This window comes from Trachypithecus francoisi, unplaced genomic scaffold, assembly GCF_009764315.1.
Source record: "Trachypithecus francoisi isolate TF-2019V2 unplaced genomic scaffold, Tfra_2.0 Lachesis_group13, whole genome shotgun sequence".
NCBI lineage: Eukaryota > Metazoa > Chordata > Mammalia > Primates > Cercopithecidae > Trachypithecus > Trachypithecus francoisi.
In genome coordinates this window covers 46,361,238-46,385,263 of record NW_022681458.1, presented here as the reverse complement: position 1 = coordinate 46,385,263, position 24,026 = coordinate 46,361,238, and positions in this window count along the sequence as shown.

Sequence of the window (24,026 nt, the reverse complement as noted above, 5' to 3'; positions counted from 1 at the left end):
CACACAGTTCCAGCAGTATGTACACTCAAGTATAAATGATCGAATTTAATCATGAGATCACGAATGAGATCATTTATACTTGAATATTTGGTTATACACAGTTGGTTATACACAGTTCCAGCAGGATTCAGTGGTTACTGCCTGTGCTGTTGTGTCATACAAAGTTTTCACTTTGTTTATTTTGGATATTATTTAAATTTCCTCTTTGTGTTTCCTACAAAAATTCTAAACACTGCCTTTGATCTTTTCTTTTTATTCAGCTAGTTTGACTCCCTGAAATTCCAAGATATGTTTTGGCACAAGACAAAAAGAGCTGAATAGATTAAATATTTTTCTAATTCTTTTTTAAACTTTGAAGAAAGACAAGTTAAAAGTTATTGTCGATACCATGTGACTTAATCAAAGGTGCTGAATGTGTTTTTTATATGCACTTCAGAAGAATATTTGCTACTTATATCCTTTGAATAATATAGTTGAACCTCCTAGCTCATTTTTCTTTTAACAAAATTGTTAAAGATCTTTTTAATGCTTTATTTTTAATTATTGGAGAAAGCCTTGAGCATTCCAAGAACGTAAGATTTAAAAATAATAGTAAAGTAAGCTTCTGTTGTAGAAGCTAACCCTTTGAATGTGGATGACTAATGTTTGGGGAATGAATAATCATTGTTCATAATTGTGGGTGGCAGTTTCTGCACAGCCTGTGGACTCATTTGTTAATCAAAGTATAATTTTATATCTTTGTCTTATATAACCCAATATAAATTATTTGAGATATTGGAAATGTAGGTAAAATTTTAATAAACCAAATATTATTACAGGAAAGAATTCTGAATAAATAAAGCCAGTGTTTGATTGATCTTACTGCTGTCAGTTAACAGTTATTGACTCTGCCTTCTATCTCTGTAATGGTCTTTCTCTCCTGACAAAGTATGTGAGTGTGGACTCTTTGCACTCTGGTCTGAGAATGGAAAGGAGATGTCCTCTTCCTGCCATCCTTCTCCCCCAGACGTCTCTGCAGACAATATAGATGCCTTCTATTGGCAGATTGGGCTCCTGCCTGAGCTGGACTGGGATTCTGGAGCCCTGGTTTCATGTCATTGTGAGAGCAATTCATGGAGCCTGATATGGTTTGGCTGTGTCTCCACCCAAATCACATCTTGAATTGTAGCTCCCATAATCCCTATGTGTCATAGGAGGGATCAAGTGGGAGGTAATTGAATCATGGGGGCAGGTTTTTCCTGTGTTATTCTTGTGATAGTGAGTAAGTCTCATGAAATTTGATGGTTTTATAAAAGGCAGTTCCCCTGCACACATTCTCTTGCCTGCTGCCTTGTAAGACATGCCTTTCATCCTCCTTCATCTTCTGCCATGATTGGGAGGCTTCTCCAGCCATGTGGAACTCTGAGTGCATTAAACATCTTTTCTTCATAAATTACCCAGTCTCAGGTATGTCTTTATTAGCAGTGTGAAAATAGACTAATATAGAGCCTCAGTAGATCCATCCTGATATGAAGGCCATTCATCTCTCAGACACTGGAATCAAAACTTTAAACTTCTGTTTGATATCACTTCCTAGCATTGCAATTGCCTTCTGGGACTTCAGCCAGCATGGTGGGTTCTGACACCCCACCCTCTTATACCTTTTCTCTCTCCTGGGCGTTTGATCTGATTTCCCCTATGCCCAACAAAAGCCTAAGGTTGTACTGTACATGTGCCAACTTCCAGGCTCACATCACTCTCTTGACTCCATCTCTGACCAATGAGTTCTCCCACTACTGTGCCAACCACCACAGATGACTTCTCCTGCGGATTCAGCTTTGGATTCCATCAAGGAACCAATGATGCTCCTTTGATTACCATAAAATGGCACATAGTAGGACTCACTCAGAGGCCAGCCCCCACTTCTCAGTCCTTATTTCTTCACTTTCTCTCCTAAGAGGGTCCCAGCATATTGTCAGTTCAAACTAATTTGGTACCCACCCACCCATGGCTGAATCTATGCATGACCATTCTAAAAATAGTGTGGCAACTGCATTCCAGGGCTCAAAGACACTGCCGGCCCCACCTCCCATCTCCATCAAAATGCTTTTGCTTTGAGCTGTTATTCCGTTTCTGCCTATTGTTTATAACTGGATTTTGTCTCTCTGCTTAGTCCCTTTGTATTGTCTCTTCTGATTTTCAATTTTAATTGAACTACATTTGGACTTTCTCACCAATTGCCCTCAATTCCATCCGCCCACTGCAGCCTGAGGACAGGTCGAGGACAAGCCTGACATCCCATCGTGACCCTCAGGAAGTGGTCACAGCCCAGCACCCAAGAGGAAACATGGCTGGAAGAAAAGATTGACAACTACCCAAAACAAAATATTTTCATTCATTTGAAGTTGACCCACTCATTCAAAACACTAATCCTTCTCCACCACCGATATACCTCTCAACCCCATCAAGGGAACTCATTTAAATTGCTGGAAGATCAACCTAAAACTTATCATCATATTAAAGGAAAAATAAAAGGACATTGGTGGAAGTGATCATAGTATCTCCGTATTTCCCTACTGGTTTCAAAACTTTTTTTTTACATTACTAATTCACATTCACAGGATTGGAAGTATTCATTAGAATTAACTTTAACTATGAATGCCAGACATTCCAAGATAAAGTTTATTTCTCTTTTGTATAGAAGTGAGAGGTCCGGGGATATGGCCAGGGACTCAGATGCCTGTATTCTTTCTCTACCATTCACAGCATAAGATGCTCCTGCAGCGATTATCAAATCTGCATTCTGGACCTAGCTTCAAGGAATGCCAGGAAATACAGTCTTTAAGTGCCTAAGTGTCTATCTAAAAATTAAGAAGGAAAAAGATACAGATAGACATTAGGGAACAATTTGTTTCTGCTACATTGGACATGTGATTTCTAGTAATGTGTCCATTGAAATAAAATTATGAAAAAAGTGTTGTTCCCTGTTCCTCCATTGTCATTGTAACATTACGCAAATACATTTCTATGTATTTACATATTTCTATGCAATGTGCATTTCTGTAGATATATAATGATATCTGGAAAAAATCTAATGAATTTTGAAGTACTTGAATCTTTTCTAAAATGTCTGATATCTGAGCCCATTTTATGATTATAAAATAGATTTCATCTATTTTTGCTTCATTGTATAATATAAATGAAATAATAGAGAAATAAAATATGTGGTTCACTTTATAAGAGGTACAGCATGAATAGCCAATTAAAAGTAGTTTCCAGGGATCCTTTGCCAAAAAAAGAAACAAACAAGTAAAAATGATCCTAAGTAAAGAAAGGGAATACTTGAAAGTCTTTTTTTTTTTTTTTTTGAGTTGAAGTCTTGCTCTGTCACCCAGGCTGGAGTGCAATGGCATGATCTCAGCTCACTGGCTCACTGCAACCTCCACCTTCCAGTTTAAGTGATTCTCATGCCTCAGCCTCCCAAGTAGCTGGGATTACAGGTGCCTGCCACCACACTCAACTAATTTTTGTATTTTGGTAGAGATGGAGTTTCACCATGTTGACCAGGCTGGTCTCAAACTCCTGACTTCAAGTGATCCACCCACCTCAGCCTTCCAAAGTGCTGGAATTACAGGAGTGAGCCAGCATGCCCAGCTGAAAGTCATCTTCGAAAAGACAGGGGGTGGAGCAAGGTGGCCAAATAGGAACAGCTCCAGTCTCCAACTCCCAGCGCCAGCGACACAGAAGACCGGTGATTTCTGCATTTTCAACTGAGGTACTGGGGTCATCTCACTGGGGAGTGCCGGACAATCGGTGCTGGTCAGCTGCTGCAGCCCGACCAGCGAGAGCTGAAGCAGGGCGAGGCATCGCCTCACCTGGGAAGCGCAAGGGGGAAGGGAATCCCTTTTCCTAGCCAGGGGAACTGAGACACACAACACCTGGAAAATTGGGTAACTCCCACCCCAATACTGCGCTATAAGCAAACGGGCACACCAGGAGAATATATCCCACACCTGGCCAGGAGGGTCCCACGCCCATGGAGCCTCCCTCATTGCTAACACAGCAGTCTGCGATCTAACCGAAACGGCAGCAGCGAGTCTGGGGGAGGGGCGCCCGCCATTGCTGAGGCTTAAGTAGGTAAACAAAGACGCTGGGAAGCTCGAACTGGGTGGAGCTCACAGCAGCTCAAGGAAATCTGCCTGTCTCTGTAGACTCCACCTCTGGGGACAGGGCACAGATAAAAAACAACAACAAAAAAGCAGCAGAACTTCTGCAGACGCAAATGACTCTGTCTGACAGCTTTGAAGAGAGCAGTGGATCTCCCAACATGGAGGTTGAAATCTGAGAAGGGACAGACTGCCTGCTCAAGCAGGTCCCTGACCCCTGAGTAGCCTAACTGGGAGACATCCCCCACCAGGGGCAGTCTGATACCCCACACCTCACAGGGTGGAGTACACCCCTGAGAGGAAGCTTCCAAAGTAAGAATCAGACAGGTACACTCGCTGTTCAGCAATATTCTGTCTTCCGCAACCTCTGCTGCTGATACCCAGGCAAACAGGGTCTGGAGTGGACCTCAAGCAATCTCCAATAGACCTACAGCTGAGGGTCCTGACTGTCAGAAAGAAAACTATCAAACAGGAAGGACACCTATACCAAAACCCCATCAGTACGTCACCATCATCAAAGACCAGAGGCAGATAAAACCACAAAGATGGGGAAAAAGCAAGGCAGAAAAGCTGGAAATTCAAAAAATAAGAGTGCATCTCCCCGTGCAAAGGAGCGCAGCCCATCACCAGCAATGGATCAAAGCTGGTCAGAGAATGACTTTGACGAGATGAGAGAAGAAGGCTTCAGTCCATCAAACTTCTCAGAGCTAAAGGAGGAATTACGTACCCAGGGCAAAGAAACTAAAAATCTTGAAAAAAGAGTGGAAGGATTGACAGCTAGACTAATTAATGCAGAGAAGGTCATAAATGAAATGACAGAGATGGAAACCATGACACGAGAAATACTTGACAAATGCACAAGCTTCAGTAACCGACTCGATCAACTGGAAGAAAGAGTATCAGCGATTGAGGATCAAATGAATGAAATAAGCGAGAAGAGAACCTAAAGAAAAAAGAAAAAAAGAAATGAACAAAGCCTGCAAGAAGTATGGGATTATGTAAAAAGACCAAATCTACGACTGATTGGGGTGCCTGAAAGTGAGGGGGAAAATGGAACCAAGTTGGAAAACACTCTTCAGGATATCATCCAGGAGAACTTCCCCACCTAGTAGGGCAGGCCAACATTCAAATTCAGGAAATAGAGAGAACGCCACAAAGATACTCCTTCAGAAGAGCAACTCCAAGACACATAATTGCCAGATTCACCAAAGTTGAAATGTAGGAAAAAATCTTAAGGGCAGCCAGAGAGAAAGGTCGGGTTACCCACAAAGGGAAGCCCATCAGACTAACAGCAGATCTCTCGGCAGAAACTCTACAAACCAGAAGAGAGTGGGGGCCAATATTCAACATTCTTAAAGAAAAGAATTTTAAACCCAGAATTTCATATCCAGACAAACTAAGTTTCATAAGTGAAGGAGAAATAAAATCCTTTACAGATAAGCAAATGCTTAGAGATTTTGTCACCACCAGGCCTGCCTTACAAGAGACCCTGAAGGAAGCACTAAACATGGAAAGGAACAACCGGTACCAGCCATTGCAAAAACATGCCAAAATGTAAAGACCATCGAGGCTAGGAAGAAACTACATCAACTAACGAGCAAAATAACCAGTTGATATCATAATGGCAGGATCAAGTTCACACATAACAATATTAACCTTAAATGTAAATGGACTAAATGCTCCAATTAAAAGACACAGACTGGCAAACTGGATAAAGAGTCAAGACCCATCAGTCTGCTGTATTCAGGAGACCCATCTCACATGCAGAGACATACATAGGCTCAAAATAAAGGGATGGAGGAAGATCTACCAAGCAAATGGAGAACAAAAAAAAGCAGGGGTTGCAATCCTAGTCTCTGATAAAACAGACTTTAAACCATCAAAGATCAAAAGAGACAAAGAAGGCCATTACATAATGGTAAAGGGATCAATTCAACAGGAAGAGCTAACTCTCCTAAATATATATGCACCCAATACAGGAGCACCCAGATTCATAAAGCAAGTCCTTAGAGACTTACAAAGAGACTCAGACTCCCATACAATACTAATGGGAGACTTCAACACTCCACTGTCAACATTAGACAGATCAACGAGACAGAAGTTAACAAGGATATCCAGGAATTGAACTCATCTCTGCACCAAGCGGACCTAATAGACATCTATAGAACTCTCCACCCCAAATCAACAGAATATACATTCTTCTCAGCACCACATCGCACTTATTCCAAAATTGACCACATAATTGGAAGTAAAGCACTCCTCAGCAAATGTCAAAGAACAGAAATTATAACAAACTGTCTCTCAGACCACAGTGCAATCAAACTAGAACTCAGGACTAAGAAACTCAATCAAACCGCTCAACTACATGGAAACTGAACAACCTGCTCCTGAATGACTACTGGGTACATAACGAAATGAAGCAGAAATAAAGATGTTCTTTGAAACCAATGAGAACAAGATACAACATACCAGAATCTCTGGGACACATTTAAAGCAGTGTGTAGAGGGAAATTTATAGCACTAAATGCCCACAAGAGAAAGCAGAAAGATCTAAAATTGACACTCTAACATCACAATTAAAAGAACTAGAGAGGCAAGAGCAAACACATTCAAAAGCTAGCAGAAGGCAAGAAATAACTAAGATCAGAGCAGAACTGAAGGAGATAGATAGAGACACAAAAACCCTCCAAAAGTCAATGAATCCAGGAGTTGGTTTTTTGAAAAGATCAACAAAATTGACAGACCGCTAGCAAGACTAATAAGAAGAAAAGAGAGAGGAATCAAATAGACGCAATAAAAAATGATAAAGGGGATATCACCACCGACCCCACAGAAATACAAACGACCATCAGAGAATACTATAAACACCTCTACGCAAATCAACTAGAAACTCTAGAAGAAATGGATAATTTCCTGGACACTTACACTCTTCCAAGACTAAACCAGGAAGAAGTTGAATCCCTGAATAGACCAATAGCAGGCTCTGAAATTGAGGCAATAATTAATAGCCTACCAACCAAAAAAAGTCCAGGACCAGATGGATTCACAGCTGAATTCTACCAGAGGTACAAGGAGGAGCTGGTACCATTCCTTCTGAAACTATTCCAATCAATAGAAAAAGAGGGAATCCTCCCCAACTCATTTTATGAGGCCAACGTCATCCTGATACCAAAGCCTGGCAGAGACACAACAAAAAAAGAAAATTTTAGACCAATATTCCTGATGAACATCGATGCAAAAATTCTCAATAAAATACTGGCAAACCGGATTCAGCAGCACATCAAAAAGCTTATCCACCATGATCAAGTGGGCTTCATCCCTGGGATGCAAGGCTGGTTCAACATTCGCAAATCAATAAACGTAATCCAGCATATAAACAGAACCAAAGACAAGAACCACGTGATGATCTCAATAGATGCAGAAAAGGCTATTGACAAAATTCAACAGCCCTTCATGCTAAAAACGCTCAATAGATTCGGTATTGATGGAATGTACCTCAAAATAATAAGAGCTATTTATGACAAACCCACAGCTAATATCATACTGAATGGGCAAAAACTGGAAAAATTCCCTTTGAAAACTGGCACAAGACAGGGAGGCCCTCTCTCACCACTCCTATTCAACATAGTGTTGGAAGTTCTGGCTAGGGCAATCAGGCAAGAGAAAGAAATCAAGGGGATCCAGTTAGGAAAAGAAGAAGTCAAATTGTCCCTGTTTGCAGATGACATGATTGTATATTTAGAAACCCCATTGTCTCAGCCCAAAATCTCCTTAAGCTGATAAGCAACTTCAGCAGTCTCAGGATACAAAATTAATGTGCAAAAATCACAAGCATTCTTATATACCAGTAACAGACAAACAGAGAGCCAAATCATGAATGAACTTCCATTCACAATTGCTTCAAAGAGAATAAAATACCTAGGAATCCCACTTACAAGGGATGTAAAGGACCTCTTCAAGGAGAACTACAAACCACTGCTCAGTGAAATTAAAGAGGACACAAACAAATGGAAGAACATACCATGCTCATGGATAGGAAGAATCAATATCATGAAAATGGCCATACTGCCCAAGGTTATTTATAGATTCAATGCCATCCCCATCAAGCTACCAATGACTTTCTTCACAGAATTGGAAAAAACGGCTTTAAAATTCATATGGAACCAAAAAAGAGCCCGCATTGCCAAGACAATCCTAAGTCAAAAGGACAAAGCTGGAGGCATCATGCTACCTGACTTCAAACTATACTACAAGGCCACAGTAACCAAAACAGCATGGTACTGGTACCAAAACAGAGATATAGACCAATGGAACAGAACAGAGTCCTCAGAAATAATACCACACATCTACAGCCATCTGATCTTTGACAACCCTGAGAGAAACAAGAAATTGGGAAAGGATTCCCTATTTAATAAATGGTGCTGGGAAAATTGGCTAGCCATAAGTAGAAAGCTGAAACTGGATCCTTTCCTTACTCCTTATACGAAGATTAATTCAAGATGGATTAGAGACGTAAATGTTAGACCTAATACCATAAAAACCCTAGAAGAAAATCTAGGTAGTACCATTCAGGAAATAGGCATGGGCAAGGACTTCCTGTCTACAACACCAAAAGCAACGGCAGCAAAAGCCAAAATTGACAAATGGGATCTAATTAAACTAAAGAGCTTCTGCACAGCAAAAGAAACTACCATCAGAGTGAACAGACAACCTACAGACTGGGAGAAAATTTTTGCAACCTACTCATCTGACAAAGGGCTAATATCCAGAATCTACAAAGAACTCAAACAATATACAAAAAAAACAAACAACCCCATCCAAAAGTGGGCAAAGGATATGAACAGACATTTCTCAAAAGAAGACATTCATACAGCCAACAGACACATGAAAAAATGCTCATCATCACTCGCCATCAGAGAAATGCAAATCAAAACCACAATGAGATACCATCTCACACCAGTTAGAACGGCAATCATTAAAAGTCAGGAAAAACAGGTGTTGGAGAGGATGTGGAGAAATAGGAACACTTTTACACTGTTGGTGGGATTGTAAACTAGTTCAACCATCATGGAAAACAGTATGGCAATTCCTCAAGGATCTAGAACTAGATGTACCATATGACCCAGCCATCCCACTACTGGGTATATACGCAAAGGATTATAAATTATTCTACTACAAGACACATGCACACGTATGTTTATTGTGGCACTATTCACAATAGCAAAGACTTGGAATCAACCCAGATGTCCATCTGTGACAGACTGGATTAAGAAAATGTGGCACATATACACCATGGAATACTATGCAGCCATAAAAAAGGATGAGTTTGCGTCCTTTGTAGGGACATGGATGCAGCTGGCAACCATCATTCTTAGCAAACTGTCACAAGAACTGAAAACCAAACACCGCATGTTCTCACTCATAGGTGGGAATTGAACAATGAGATCACTTGGACTCGGGAAGGGGAACATCACACGATGGGGCCTATCATGGGGAGGGGGCAGGGGGGAGGGATTGCATTGGGAGTTATACATGATATAAATGATGACTTGATGGGTGCTGACGAGTTGATGGGTGCAGCACACCAACATGGCACAAGTACACATATGTAACAAACCTGCATGTTATGCACATGTACCCTAGAACTTAAAGTATAATAAAAAGAAGGGGGGGGGCTGGGCGCGGTGGCTCAAGCCTGTAATCCCAGCACTTTGGGAGGCCGAGACAGGCGGATCACGAGGTCAGGAGATCGAGACCATCCTGGCTAACACAGTGAAACCCCCTCTCTACTAAAAATACAAAAACTAGCCGGGCGAGGTGGCGGGCGCCTGTAGTCCCAGCTACTCGGGAGGCTGAGGCAGGAGAATGGCGTAAACCTGGGAGGCGGAGCTTGCAGTGAGCTGAGATCCTGTCACTGCACTCCAGTCCGGGCGACAGAGCGAGACTCCGCCTCAAAAAAAAAAAAAAAAAAAAAAAGAAAGTCATCTTCATTAATACCTTTTATCTCTATTCATTTCATGAGTTTAAAATTTCATCATCAGCACTTTATTAATTCCAAAAAAATAAAGCCTCTGAGGTACATATGGAAGAAATTATTAAGATATCTTACAGTTGATAAAACTAAGACTGAGAGGTAAATTATTTACATATATTACATAACTAATTGAGGATAACTGTGGGTCTAGAACCGAGATTCTGTGACTTTTGAATCCAGTGGTACTAATTTCCTTGTTCTCAATTCCTATGTGTAACTGCATTTATTCATTCATGCATGCATGCATTCAACAATTACTTTTAAATTTTGTTCTGATAAGAGTCCCTGGAATACACCCCTTTTAGGGGGTGTAAAAACTACCAAAGGAAATACCCTTTTAAAATAAAACATTCTTCAGTCTCAGGCTCTCCCCTGAAGTGGTTGCTTACTAGATACTGATATAGATATCTACATTGACATAAAGTAGGCTGGCGCAACTTTAATATATACAGCAGGGTACAGTCAGATGCCAGTACTATATTTGAAATCCAGTGTGTGTTTAGTTTTAAACCTGGTATTTTTAAAAACTGATGGTTTTCTTTTACTGGGCAGCCTAGCTTCTGGAAGACCTTCACTGTGATCATAGAGTGCAGAGTCTCAGCTGTGGTTACCCAGGTGACCTGGCACCTAAGTGCCCAACCTCTCAACAATAAAAGTCAGGATTACACCCAGCTAGGCCCATGAAGCAACCACAAACTCAACTGGTTATTTTTTTTTTTCTAACCAGACAAGGTTAGACCAGTATTTTTGTGGACCTGTATTTTCTCAGAACATTCTCATCTTCCCCTCTCCTTCATCAGCAGATGCCAAACAGTGTCAACTATATCCAGCAGTTGACACTGAAGTGTCAACTGTAACCAGCAACTAACTCCCTTTTGGGCCAGGGTTGATTCTACAGCTCTGTGTCTTAATGTGAAGAAGCATTCAATGGGAAGAAAAAGAACATCCTTCTAAGCTGCACATCTAGAACGAGAACATATCCCCATTCAGAATAAACTAGTATTCAATTTCTGCCTAGCAAAGATAAAATGGAGAGCAATATATATGTATGTTTCTTACCCTCCTGAAGTTGACAATCTAAGAATCTAAAACTAAAGACAGACAAACAAGTAACTATGAAGGAAAAAAGAAAGGAGGGAAGGAAGGAAGGAAGGAAGGAGGGAGGGAGGGAGGGAGGGAAGGGAGGGAGGGAGGGAGGGAAGGAGGGAGGAGGGAGGGAGGGAAGAGGGAGGAGGGAGGGAGGCAGGGAGGGAGGACCAGGCTCTCAGAGGGATGGCTAGATGCACACAAGTTGCCCACAGCCAACTCAGCTGAAGATAATAATTTATTCTGATTTGCTAAGCTGGACTTTGAAAACTCAATGTGAGTGAGTAACCATCCTCTAACATGTCTATCATTATGAAAGGAAAACTAACAGTTATGCCCAAGAAATCTATAATATCAACCACTGGCATCTGCATTCAATGCTGACCTACTTACACTATTGGCCTTACTTACACTCTTAAAAGAGAAATTTCAAAACGGAGGTGCCTTGATAATTTATTCCTTTTCAATGAAATAGATTTCAGGAACTGAATTTCAACTACAGTGTTATTGGAAAGGAGTCCTAATCCAGACCCCAAGAGAGAGTTCTTGGATCTCATGCAAGAAAGAATTCACGGTGAGTTCACAGAGCAAAGTGAAAGCAAGTTTATTAAGAAAGTAAATAGAAAGGTGGCTACTCCATAGCCCTGGGGGCTGCTGCTTAGCTATTTTTATGGTTATTTCTTATCATCTGCTAAATACGGGGTGGATTACTCATAAGTTTTCTAGGAAAGGGGCAGGTATTTCCTGGAACTGAGGGTTCCTTCCCCTTTTTAGACCATATAGGGTAACTTCCCGATGGGGCTATGGCATTTGTAAACTGTCATGGCACTGGTGGGAGTGTCTTTTAGCATGCTAATGTATTATAATTACCATATAATGAGCAGCGAGGATGACCAGAGGTCACTTTCCACACCATCTTGGTTTTGGTGGCTTTTGGCTGGCTTCTTTACTGCATCCTGTTTTATCAACAGGGTCTTTACGATCTGTATCTTGTGATACCAGTCCTGTTGACCTAGCTCATCCTGTGACTGAGAATGCCTAACCTCCTGGGAATGCAACCCATCAGGTCTCATCCTCATTTTAGCCAACCCCTATTCAAGATGGAGTCACTCTGGTTCATTTGAACTCTGACAACACCACTAAGAATCATTATAGGAATGCTTCAGTCTTCAAACTTTTCTGAGGTGGTTTTGGATGTAGTTGGAAATTAATCCTATGAGAGGGTAATAGAAAGCCAAGGCTCAAAGTTTGGAATCATCTATGGGCCAATTGGCATCACTGTATGAACTGCATTCATAGTTTCTACCAGTTCCTGATTATAAAGGGAACCATTCATTTATTCACTCATTCATTAAATTAATATTTGAGCATCTAAGCATGTGAGAGAATAGACGGCTGAGCAAAAATCTATCACTTCTTAAAATTTTTAAATCAGAGGCATTTGATTTCATGAAAAATTAATTACATGCCTATTGTGCATCAAGTCCTATGCCATTGAGCTGATGGGCAAACCACTGATTTTAATATAATTAGATAAAGCTTATGATAGAGATATGCAAATGATGCTACTGAAAGGTAAAGTAAGAAGCAGGCAACTGCTCTGTGAGGACACAGAAAGATTTCTGTTGCTGTTATTGTCATATATTTCTGTGTGTGTTTAATCTAGTACTGTGTTATTACATTCTAAGCACTGTACTAAGTATTTTTTGGGAATTCTGGTTTAATATTTACAGCATCCTAGGAAGTGAGCATTAATTTTCTCTACTTCAGCCTTATATGTGTAGAGGGAGGATGGGGGTAGGGAGAATGGCAGGACATTAAAGTTGGCCAGGTAAGAAGAGCCAGGCAATAAAAGGTTTTACAGCATAAGTAACTTGAAAGCAGGAACTACCAGAGAATTTTTATGCAGAATAGTAACATAGTCTCCTTTCACGTTATGAAGAGCATTCATTCAGCCTTTGCATTAGATTTGTGGGGATATGCCCTCAGGAGCTTTCTTGAAAGAAGTTCTGCTAGGTCATAAACATTAGACATTATAACAGTGTTCTCCACAGCTGTTACAGAATAAGTTACATAAAGAATCAGAGGGAGCCCTGATTAAGATGACCTTGCCAAGGCAAGGTAGCGTGCGCAACCATCATATCTATAGCTCTAGAAGCACTGTCTAAAGCCTTGGCTCATTCATTCAATGGCATTGCTTTTCTCCTCTTGGTACTTTATAGGGATGTGAAAATTAGTGATTACCTGTGGAATACATTATCAATTTCTTCCTGATAAATGTGATAAAGTTGCTCATTCTCTGTACCCAGAGAATGAAACAGAGTTGTACCCAGGTGAAGCATTAAGTATTATAAAAGAAGAACACACACACAATCTTCTGTGAACACACACAACCTCCTGCCAACACACACAACTGGGAAGTTCTGCTTGATCTAACACATGTGGATTCTGTGTTTTGTATTGTTATAATCAGAATATACTAATATCAGCTTCCCTGGACACACTGAGTAATATGCCATGGCTATAGTGGAGTGGTTATCATTCTAGCTACAGACTAGAATCTCTGAGCAGCTTTTTAAAAATATTCACTTTTAGATCTCACCTCAGACTAATTCAGAATTTTTCTAGGCCAAGCCCAGGTATTGGTATTTTTTAAAAGGTCTCCACTTGATCTGTTACATAACTGGGGTTGAGAACTGCAAACTCTTAGGGGATGCATAAGTCTGCATGAGTGGCTGACTGTGGTGTGGCGAATTTCAGTTCTTTCCAGGGTAAAGGCCCTCTTTAGGCCTTTGGGATTTTGAATGTAATCAAAATAAATTATTTGTTTGATTGTCTTGGCATACCTGTGAGGACATCTGTAAAGGTGAAGTCCAAACTGATGAAGAAACTGTCAAGAAATGCTGTTGAATCTCAGGCACTATCATTGGCCCATTTTAACAATTTTAAGGAATCAGGTTTTGAAATTTGATCCACAAAGAATTATGTATTTACTCATATATTTTACCCGCAAATAGTATATGTTACCTCCAAAAGAGCAATGCTGGCTGAATTATTCATAAAATGACACGCTTCTCAAGGAAGCTATTAAGAGAGAGAAACCAGGGCCTTTTTCCTACACAGTGATCTTTAATAAATCAAAATAAACACTTTGTTAATACGGCTAAATATAATAACAATACTGATAACTTTACAAGTCAAATTATTATAGAAAACACAACTAAGTATCATATAATGCCTTTCTTATTGATCTGAGCAGTTCCAGTCAACCCTTACTAAAACTCTATTTTCATTAGAAGATTTTAGGGTTATGCTTTTATTGTTTTCAACTCATCCTGAATCTTTCAAGCTGGAGATTAACTCGCTAGGGACTGCTTCTGACTGTGATGCTTTTAGGACAACATAGTTCAACCACCTAGAGATTATTGACATGTCACAAGTAAGATTCTTTTCTGGGGCTGCTTTCTGGAAATGAAAGCAGTCTGTAGCGGGCTCTTCCATCCCCTGTCAGGTGAATAAGTTCAAAGGATATGTGAACACTTTCTCCACAATAAAAGAAGACAAACGTTGTAGTAGATGAGTCATAACATTGTTTGCCTTTGCAAAATTACAAGATGGGCTTTTCCTAATCATAAGAAACCAATTTTCCAATGTCAGTCTTAAAAGGAGTGGAAGCTTCTCATTTTCAAAGGTCACCATGGCTAAGTGGTCATTTTAGAAACCATCTCTAAGACAGGCTCAGATAAATCTTTTTCAGATATAGTTTATAATCATAAAAAGATGATATTAAACCCTACACTGAAAAAAGAGACCATGTATTCCAGAACACACAATTATGAAACAACATGTACAAAACTTTTAAAGAATTTTTTCAAAAAATGTTCAAGTACATTTATTATTTCACTTTATTTTCTGAGGATGAACTGAATTAAAATATAAAGCCTAGAAACTCAGAGTTTTGTAAAGGAGATGATCACCTCCCTGAAGAGGATCCGATATTTTCTAGTGGAGGCTATTACATAACTGTATGTTTAAAATTGCATTAGCTTTCTGTCCTTTAATTCTACTCCTTGAGTATATTTGGCATGACTATTGTTTACTCTCTTTCAACTTTGCCCTATCCAAATTCATTTGTAAACATTACACTTATATGCTAAATATCAATATGCAGTTTTCTTCCTTTACTTAAAAACACACATATATCAATATCTCTGATTATTGCAATCCTGTCTGCAGTACAGATATATTGCATGTTGTCTATAATTTCTGTTATGTGTCTGCATCTTATCACCACACAGGACTCTAAGTCCTTGGATGGCAGAGATGTATACCTTCCTGGTCTGATCAATATCCTCAAGAAAAGAAATAAATAAGCCTTCCCTTATTAAAAGTCTGCCACATTTTCTTAATATTATGGAAATCCTTCCTACAATTAAAACAGCATGCGAGTGTGTGTGTGTGTATTCTTTCAGAAACAGAAATTTCAGTGACTCAGTAATATTCAAATAACAATATAAATACTGGTTTCATTAGATCTTCAATTGTCTTCAATGGTGCACTGTTGCAATTTGAGAATACAAAATTGAAAAAACGCTGCCGTGTCAGTTATTCCTGCTTTAACAACATCACCACTAAAAACTAGTAGACTTTTGTCATTTAATTCACTGCATAAAACCTCATGGATTAGGTGGAAAGTTACAACTTGATGATTATTTGATGGGGGTGGGAGTGTGAGTAGAAAAAGATTCTTTGCACTTCTTACAGATATTTTGAGTACTCTTTGATACCCTTTATATTAGCAGCTAATCAAAATATTCTCCTGGGAGGGTGCTAAAACATTTTCCTAGCAATTTAATCTGGGTGAAATAATAATGTGTTAATACATGTTTAATAAGAATGCTAGACGTCAGTTTCTTCAAATTGGATCCTGTTCAGGGAGGTGTTCATCTACTTTAGAAAACTATGAGCTTTTGTATTATGATTCAATTGATCCACAAAGACAAAAATAAAATAATAAATGTACTTGAAATTTTTTGAAAAAAATCTTCAAGATTTCTTACATGTTATTTCATAATTGTATGTTTTGGAATACATGATGGATATGGTTTGGCTCTGTGTCCCTACCCAAATCTCATCTCAAACTGTCATCCCTACATTTCAGGAGAGGGACCAGGTGGGAGGTGATTGGATCATAGGGGTGGTTTCCTGTTCCTGTGACAGTGAGTTAGTTCCCATGAGAGCTGATGTTAGTGTGGCACTTCTTCATTCTCACTCACTCTCTCTCCTGCCACCTTCTGAAGAAGGTCCTTGTTTCCCCTTCGCCTTCTGCCATAACTGTAAGTTTTCTGAGGCCTCCCCAGCCATGTGGAATTGTGAGTCAATTAAACCTCCTCTGTTTATAAATTAACCAATCTCAGGTAGTATCTTTATAGCACTGTGAGAATGGACTAATACAATGGTCTATGTTTTCAACTTAGGGTTTAATATGGTCTTTTTATGACTATATATCTGAAAAAGATTTACCTAAGCCTGTCTTAGAGATGGTTTCTAAAATGACCACTTAGCCATGGTGGCCTTTGAAAGTGAGAAACTTCTACTCCTTGTGAGACTGACATTGGAAAATTGGTTTCTTATGATTAGGAAAAGCCCATCTTGTAATTTTGCAAAGGCAAACAGTGTTATGCCTCATCTACTACAACGTTTATCTTCTTTTGTTATGCAGAAGGGGTTCACATATCCTTTGAGCTTATTCACCTGACAGGGGATGGAAGAGCCTGCTACAGACTGCTTTCATTTCCAGAAAGCAGCCCCCGAAAAGAATCTTATCTGTGAGATGCAGATAATCTCTAGGTGGCTGAACCATGTAATCCTTACTAAAATGTCAATGTCATTTTTCACATAAATAGGAAAAAACAATTTAAAAATTCATATGGAACCACACACACACACACAAAAAAAAAACCAAGACAATCTTGAGGAAAAAAAAGCTAAAGACATTACACTACCTGACTTCAAACTATACTTGAAAGTTACAGTAATTGACATTTTTTGAAAAATCCTTTGTTTACACATGGTACTGGCATAAAAATAGAAACATTGACCAATGGAACAGAGTAGAGAACTCAGAAAGAAGCCCACACATTTATGGTCAATTGATTTTTAGAAACTTTTCCGTAAGTTATTTGGGTACAGGTGGTATTTGGTTACATGAGTAAGTTCTTTAGTGGTGATTTGTGAGATTTTGGTGCACCCATCACCCGAGCAGTATACACTGCACCCGATTTTTAGTCTTCTATCCCTCACCCCCTTCCCACCCTTTCCCCCTAAGTCCTCAAAGTCCAATGTATCATTCTTATGCCTTTGTATCTCACAGCTTAGCTCCCACATATCAGTGAGAACATATGATGTTTGGTTTTCCATTCCTGTGTTACTTAGTATAATAGTCTCCAATCTCATCCAGGTTGCTGCAACTGCCATTAAATCATTCCTTTCTATGGCTGAGTAGTATTCCACTGTATAAATATATCACAGTTTCTTTATCCACTTGTTAATTGATGGGCATTTAGGTTGGTTCCACAATTTTGCAATTGTGAACTGTGCTGCTATAAACATGCATGTGCAAGTATCTTTTTCATATAATGACTTCTTTTCCTCTGGGTAGATACTCAGTAGTGGGATTGCTGGATCAAATCGTAGTTCTACTTTTAGTTTTTTAAGGAATCTCCACACTGTTTTCCATAGTGGCTGTCCTAGTTTACATTCCTACCAGCAGTGTAGAAGTGTTCCCTGTTCACCGCATCCATGCCAACATGTACTGTTTTTTTATTTGTGATTGTGGCCATTCTTGCAAGAGTAAGGTGGTATGGCATTGAGGTTTTGATTTGCATTTCCCTGATGATTAGTGATGTTGAGCATTTTTTCCTATGTTTGTTGGCCATTTGTATATCTTCTTTTGAGAATTGTCTATTCATGTCCTTAATCCACTGTTTGATGGGATTGTTTTGGTCAATTGATTTTCAATGAAAGTGCCGAGAACATCATAGCAACAAGGATGAACATCACTGATCACTAGGGAAATGCACATGAAAATCATAATGAGCTACCATCTAATACTTGTAGAATGACAATTATCAAGTGTCGGTGAGGATGTGGAGAAAAGGGAACCCTGTACAATATTAAGAGAATGTTAACTAGTACAGTCGTGGAAAACTGTATGGAGGTCCTGCAAGAACTAAAAACAGAATTACCACGTGATCCAGTACCACTTCCGGGTATATATCCTAAGATCTTGACATCAATATGTTAAAGAGATATCTGCACTCCCATATTCTGCAGTATTATTTACAATAGTCAAGTTACAAAATTAACCTAAGTGTTTATCAATGGATGAATGGATGAATGGATAAAGAAAATGTATTACACACACACACAAATATATAGACATGCATATACAATGGAATACTAGTCAGCCTTTAAAAAAAAGAAATTCTGTCATTGGCAACAACATGGATGAACCCAGAGGACATTATATCAAGTCAAATAAGTCAGGCACAGAAAGACAACAATTGCATGTTTTCACTTACATGTGGAATCTAAAATAATCAAACTCATGTAAGCGGAGAGTAGAATGGTTGGTCACCAGAGGCTCGGGGTTGGGCGGAATGGAAAGATGTTGATCAAAGAGTAGAAAGTTACACTTAGACAGAAGGAATAAATAATAAGTATCTAAGGTAACTGAAATGTTAGTTAGTTCAATCACTTTACACTGTATACATACATGATAACATCACTGTGTACCACAGAATTATATATGATTATAAATTGTCAATTAAAAGAAAAGAAAAAGGAACAAGACTTATTTCTTGTACAAGCCTTTTCAACCCCTTGTGATGAGCCTGTGTAACTTCCTGTTCCCTCCCTAACCATCTGAAACAGAACAAAACATACTCCCAAGGCTGTGCAGCTCCCCAAAGCAGGGGATGCTTGTGATGTGCATCTCAGATGTGGTCACAGAGGAAAATGAGCAAGGACGTACCTCTGAGCAGGCAAGGTCAGAGGTCACGAAGGAAGATAGATAAGGAGGAAGGAAGATCCCCCCAGAGAACATAATCAGTTGCTTCCAGACAGTCAAACAAACGAAGTTACTTACTACACTGCCAGGTAAGTGATAGATGCTTTTCTGATTCTTGCTTTTGGTGAAGAGTTGGTAGCATTAGATGTCAAGTAAACTCAGGAACCTCACTTTTGGGTACTTTCAGTTGGGAAAACATTCAATACTAAATACATTAGTAAAAAATAAATAAATAACGGGCCAGTTGCTGTGGATCACGCCTATAACCCCAGCACTTTTGGAGGCCAAGGTAGGAGGGTAACTTGAGCCCAGGAGTCAAGACCAGCCTGGACAACATAGCAAGATCTCATCTCTACAAATAATCTTTTAAAAAATTAGCCTGGAATAATGGTGCATTCCTATAGTCCTAGCTACTCAGGAGGCTGAGATGGGAGGATCACTTGAGCCCAGGATGTCAAGGCTGCAGTGAGCCATGATCATGCCATTGCCCTCCAGCATGGGTGACAGAGCAAGACCCTATCTCAAAAAATAGAAAATAAAATAAAATAATAAAATAACCAATGTTTTGGTGTTCTAGTGTACAGACCATTACCTCCTTGATTAAAATTTTTTTTTTTTTTTTTGATACGGGGTCTCTCTCTGTCACCCAGGCTGGAGTGCAGTGGTGCAATCTCAGCTCACTGCAAGCTCCGTCTCCCAGGTTCACACCATTCTTCTTCCTCAGCCTCCTGAGTAGCTGGGACTACAGGCACCCGCCACCATGCCCAGCTAATTTTTTGCATTTTTAGTAGAGATGGGGTTTCACCGTGTTAGTTAGGATGGTCTCGATCTCCTGACCTCGTGATCCGCTTGCCTCGGCCTCCCAAAGTGCTGGGATTACAGGCATGAGCCACCATGCTCAGCCTAGATTCCTTTTATTTCTTTTTCTTACCTAATTGCTCTGGTAAGGACCTTCAGTATTTTATTTAATAGAACTAGTGGAAATGGACAGCCTTGTTTTGTTCCTTATCTTAGAGTAAAAGCTTTCAACTTTTCATGGTTGACTATAATGTAAGCTTTGAACTTGTTATATATGGCCTTTATTGTATTGGGGTATATTTCTTCTATATTTAACTTGTGGAGAATGTTGAGGATGTAGAATTGTGTCAAATGCCTTTTTCTGCATCTAATGAGATGATCCTATGGTACTTATCTTTCACTCTTTTAATGTGGTGTATCACATTTATAGATTTGTATATATTGAATTATACTTGCATCCCTGGGGTAAACCCCATTTGATCAAAGTGAATAATTCTTTTAATGTGCTGTTGGCTTCAGTTTGGTCGCATTTCGCTGTGAACTTTTCTATCTATGTTCATCAGGAGTACCGACTTGTAATTTTCTTTTCTTGTAATGTCCTTGCCTGCCTTTGGTATCAAGGTAATGCTGGCCTCATAAAAAGAGTTCAAAAGTATACTGGTCCTTTTCAATGTTTTCAAAGAGTTTGAGAAAGACTGATATTAGTTCTTCTTTAAATGTTTGGTAGAATTTTGCCATAAAGGCATCTGGTCCTGCGTTTGATTTTTGCTTTTTTGATGGGAGACTTTTTAAATTATTGATTCAATCTCCTCACTCATTATTGGTCTGTTCTTACTTTCTATTTCTTCTTGATTCAGTGTTAGTAGGTTCTATGTGTCTAAGAATTTATCCATTTCTCTAGGCTATCCAATTTGTTGACATACAATTATTCATAGTAATTATGTTAGGCTATTCTTGCATTCGTATAAAGAAATATCTTTGAGTCATACGTTTTATGAAGAAGAAGAAGAAGAAGAAGGAGGAGGAGGAGGAGGAGGAGGAGGAGGAGGAGGAAATAATACCTGAAATAGGGTAATTTATTAAGGAAAAAGGGTTCAATTAGTTCAGCCTCTGTAGGCTGTACAGGAAACATTGCGGTATCTGCTTATGGAGAGGCCCTAGGAAGATTTCAATTATGATGGAAGGTGAAAGGGGAGTCGGCACATCACATGGTGAAAGCAGGAGCAAGCAAGCGAGAGTGGGGAGGTGCCACACACTTTTAAACAATCAGATCTTGCAAGAACTCACTCACTATCATGAGGCCAGTACCAAGGCAATGGTATTAAACCATTCATGAGAAATGAACCCCCATGATCTAATCACCTCTCACCAGGCCTACCTCTAACGTTGGGGATTACAATTCAACATGAGACTTGGGGGGAAACACAGATCCGAACCATATCAGTAATCTTCTATGATCACTTGTACTTCTGTAATATCAGTTGTATTGTCTCTTCTTTCATTTCTGACCTTATTTGAGTCTTCTCTCTTTTTGTAGTTAATCTAGCTAAGAGTTTGTCAATTTTATTTTTTCAAAAAACCCACTCTGGCTTCCACTTATTTTTGTATTGTTTTTCTGATCCCTGTTTCATTTATTTCTGCTCTGATCTTCATTTCCTGCCTTCTGCTAAATTTGGGCTTACATTGTTCTTCTTTTTCTAGTTCCTTGAGGTATAATATTGGGTTGTTTATTTGAGATCTTTCTCTTTTTTTGATATAGGTATTTATTGCAATAAATCGCCCTCTCAGAACTGCTTTTGCTTCAACCCATAGGTATTTGGTATGTTGTGTTCCCATTTTCATCAGATTCCTTGCCACTTTGGCAAGAAATTCCTTGAAATTTTAGTAAAATTTCAATCTACTTCCTTTACATCAATTTCCTATGCATATGACCCACTCCAAAAATCTTACCTAGAAATATATTTTTAAGTCTAGACATTTACTCTTGCAGTTACTGGTCTCATAAAATAACTCTTTCTTCCATTTCTCTTGAAGGTATGTGCCTTAAAGCCAATGGAAGGCAATATCTAAATCTAATTTTTGCTGCTACACAGTTTCTGGCACAGAACTCCTTTTTAAAGGGCTTGGAAACACAGCCTTCCTTGGCAGAATGGTGTTTCTTTTCATCTCTACTCGTAGACCAGCTAGTTTTAGCCTGAGTTTATCTTTTTTTTTTCCTCACTAAGCTTAATCATTTCTAGCTTTTGATTTAAAGTGAGACACATGTAACTCTTCCTTTCACTTGAATACTTAGAGACCATTTTAAGTTATTAATTGGCTTAATTTCAATATTGTTTTGTTTCAGGGAATAGGAGGTCCAAGGAGATGGGAGAGAGATGGGAGAACAATCAATCAGTAGAGTAGTCAGAACACACACAACATTTATCAATTAAGTTGCTGTCTTAATTAAGGTGCACCAAAACAATTACAGTGGTAACATCAAAGGTCACTGATAATAGTTCATCATAACAGATGTAACAACAACAACAACAATAATAATAAACAATTTTGAAATATTGCAAGAAATTACCAAAATGTGACACAGAGGCACAATGTGAGCACATGCTGTTGGAAAAGCAAGCGACAGACTCCTTCAAAGCAGGGCTGCCTCAAACCTTCAATTTGTAAAAAGCGCAATATTTGCAAAGTACTGTAAAGCAATGAGCAATATAATAAGATATGTATGTATTTCAGGTAGCACAATACTTAGCTAAAGATTAAGAGTTCGATAATATGTAAGAAGACAAAACAGTATCTACCAAATCCATAATGAAAAAAAATCCATAACATAACAGAAGAAATGTATTTTCAAAGACTGGAAAACATTGAAACTAATACTACAGAGTCAACTCTTTGAGTCATCATAAATGTATTTAAGTGTATAGATTATTGATCTGGAAGAGTGATTGTATTTGAACCCATTAGTATCCAACACAAAAGACAGATCTTTTGGTAAATCTTCCATTTTTCAGCAATGTGAGATTATGTTGTCATATTTTCACATGTTATTTATATAAAAAGGAACCACGTGAAAAAAATGCATGGCTGCGTAAGAGAGTTTAAGGATTGAGGTCTGAAAGGACAAAGCCATGTCAGCCATACAACCTATATTCCAGCCTCACCAACACAGCCTTAGCTTCCTTCTGCTGTCCTAGTGTGCCATTTTGTTTGTTTGTTTGTTTTGCTTGTTTTTGTGTTTGTTTGTTTTTTGAGACAAAGTCTCACTCTGTCACCCAGGCTAGAGGGCAGTGGCACAATCACGGTTATCACAGCATCAACTTCCTGGGCTCAAGTGATCTTCCTGCCTTAACCTTCTGAGTAGCTAGGACTACAGGCCTGTGCCACCACATCCAACTAATTTTTTTTTTTTTTTTTTTTTTTTTTGTAGAGATGAGATCTCATTATGTGGCTCAGTCTAGTCTCAAACTCCTGGCCTCAGGTGATCCTCCCACCTGAGCCTCCCAAAGAGCTGGGATTGCAGGCGTGAGCTCCCCTACCCAGCCTGTCAGTAATTATTAATAGAGAGCTTCTATATACTGCCAAAAGTGCCCTGGTTCAGAAAATAAAGTATATGGTCACCCTAGCTATACTCCCTTGTATAATAAATTTCTACATTGAGTTTAATTTCATGAAAAATACTGTATTTAACAACACATGCCCATTGTTTTCTATATTAGTAAGAACGTTCTCATTTGTCAAATAAATAATAATAATGCCCACAAGCTACCCATCTCAACATAGCTGAGAGAAATGTTAAATGCAAATTCATAGTCCTAATGCTATAACCTGTCTGACAGATGCCAAAGAGAATCTATTTCTATCAGATCAGCCCTTCCTCTTTATCTTTAAATGT